Genomic DNA, 3,018 nt, shown 5'->3' on the forward strand with positions numbered 1-3,018 from the left:
ACATGTATACTAACACCAAGTCTTGGGTCTCTGTGGACAAACATTGAAACAGATGGCTATAAGCTAATGTAAACAGGCAGTTTTTGTGGAAATTTACAAGGCTGAGTAGTCATAGACCTTGTAAATAGGTAGCCTGGGCAGACAATACCAACTTAGATAAGGACAAGCGGGTCATAGGCAGAGTCATAGTGACTTGTCCCCTGAACCTTCACCCAGCCAATACCTGGTTCTGATAATATCTTTATTCTCCCTGATCCCCCACACTCCAGTGTCATTCCCTTCCCCACATCCTGCCTTTCTGTATTTATAACCCCTGTGTGAATTAATTACGATTTGAGAAAAAATAAATTATAAAAAAAGAAAAAAAATATGTTTAAACGAAAAAAAAATATCTCTCTGGACTCCCTGAGGGACATGCCTGACTGCATAGGGGTTGATGTCAAAAGTATCCCCTCTCCAAGAAAAAGACATCGGGATGGAAATGGCCCTCATGACACACTGGACAATGACAGGTGGACTGGAGCCATTACAAGGTCCCCTTCAAATACTGGAGGTCAGGCCTCTATCCCTGTCTTCACAAGTTTAGAATTGCCTCAACCTTTCTTTACTTAGAAAAGGGAGGAGATGTCAGGGGTAGCCCTGCGTATACACTGAAGGCCTAATATCAGCCATAGGCCTAAAATCAGCAATAGGCCTGTCATACATGTATACTAACACCAAGTCTTGGGTCTCTGTGGAAAAACTCTGATACAGATGGGTATAAGCTATTATAAACAGACAGTTTTTGTGGAAATTTACAAGCCTGAGTAGTCATAGACCTTGTAAATAGGTAGCCTTGGCAGACAATACCAACTTAGATACGGACAAGTGAATCATAGGCAGAATCATAATGACCTGTATCCTGAACCTTCTCCCAGCCAATACCCTGTTCTGAAAGATATTCTTCTCCTTGTCCTGCCTTTCTGTGTTTATAACCCCTGTGTGAATGAATTATGTTTTGAAAAGATAAGTAAATTATTAAAAATAGAATTAATGCTTTGAATATACACTATGACAAAGAAATCTCTTTTGTTCTGTTTTGTTTCTTTTGTTATTACTATTATCATTGTTATTATTATTGTTGTTGTTGCTATTACTTAATATTTTTTTACAGTCCAGTCATTCTCTCTCTCTCCTGGTCTTCCCTCTGACTGTTTCTTATCCCATTCTTTCTCCCCTATCTCCAATAGGATGTCTTTACCACCCTACCCAACCAGACTTTCCCACTTCCTCAAGTCTCGAGTGTTAGGTCCACCTTCTCTCACTGAGGCCAGACCAAGCCATCCTCTCCTGTATATATGTCTGGGGGGGTTGGGGGCCCTCATATCAGCTAATGTATGCTGCCTGGTTGGTGTCTCAGTATCTGAGAAATCTTGGTGTCCAGGTTAGTTGAGGCTGCTGGTCTTCCTATGGGATTGCCCTCATCCTCAGCTTCTTCTAGCCTTTCCCTAATTCCACCACAGGGTTCCCCAGCTTCTGTTCATTGGTTGGGTGTAAGTATCTGCATCTGACTCTTTCAGCTGCTTGTTTGGCCTCTTGGAAGGCAGCCCAATCAAAAAATGGGGTATAGAACTAAACAGAATGGATCCCTGAGGGCCAAAAGAAAGAATGAAATCAGGCAACCACTGGATGAAGAAGGTGGTCGGACCCTCTAGAATGTACCAGAGACCTGGGAGGTAAGAGACTCTCAGGACTCTGAGGGGAAGAATTTAGATGAAATAGCCAACAGTACGGAGAGAGAACTTGTAGAGTCCACTTTCAGTAGGAAGACAGGGCATTAACGGGAGGGATGATGTTGTCATCCTACCTTCAAATATTCTTATCCAGAGTTGTCCCTATCTAAAATAACTGCAGGACAAAAATGATGAAGACACTGAGGGAAAGGAGGTACAGTGACCAGCCCAAACTGGGATCCACTTCAAGGGGAGGCTCCAAGGTCTGTCACTACTACTGATGCTACAGTGTGCTTTCAGACAAGGCAACTCTTCTAAAGACAACATTTAATTGGGGCTGGTCCAGAGGTTCAGTGCATTAGCATGGCAGCACCTAGGCTGGCATAGCATATGTGGAGCTGATTGTTCAATATCTTGTTCCTAAGGAAAACAGAAGACTCTTCCACACAGGCAGGATGAAGACCTAAAAGCCCACACCCTGAGTAACACACTTCCTCCAACAAGGCCAAACTTATAACCAAAAGGCCACACCTCCAAATAGTATTGCTCCCTGGGCCAAGCCTATACAACCCATCACAATAGTCAAAACTGACTGAGCTTATAGAAACCTAATGACTTAATCATGCCAAACCAAGACTTCTAGTATTTTCCTACCATGATTTTTCAGCAAGTATCCAGTTAATATAGCTTTCACTGTATTGCATTAAAATGTTTAATTTTAAAGGTTGCTATTTGAATTCAAACTTGGGAGTCACAAAAAATTATGCAATGTATTTTTGTCTTATGATTAAGACAAAATTTCCAATACTTTAAAAAATTACTCAGGATGTATTTCTCCTATGAAATGCCATTTTCTGTACTAATACATGTAGTATCAAAATCCAGGTGGTGGTGGTGTACACCTTTAATCCCAACACATGGGAATTACAGGCTGGTGGATCTCTGAGTTTGAGGCCAGCATGGTCTACAGAGTTTGCTCACCAAGGTTACAGAGATAGACCCTGTCTCAATAAAAGAAAAAGAGGAACTAGAGAGATGACTCAGAATTTAAGAGCAATTGTTACTTCTCCAAAGGTACCAAGTTCAATTGCCAGAACCTACATTGTGGCCTGCAATCATCTATAATGAGATCTGTTATCCTCTCCTGGTGTGCAGGCAGATATGCAGGGAGATGACTGTAAAAATAATAAATAAATGAATATTTAAAAAACAAAAATATAGCATCAGAGTATCAATTGGCTCTGAAAATGTTGAGGAATCTCTGTGTCTTTAAGTATCCAATAGTTAGCTAACATTGATTATTTCC

The sequence above is a fragment of the Grammomys surdaster genome, unplaced genomic scaffold, assembly GCF_004785775.1.
Source record: "Grammomys surdaster isolate TR1022 unplaced genomic scaffold, NIH_TR_1.0 61, whole genome shotgun sequence".
NCBI lineage: Eukaryota > Metazoa > Chordata > Mammalia > Rodentia > Muridae > Grammomys > Grammomys surdaster.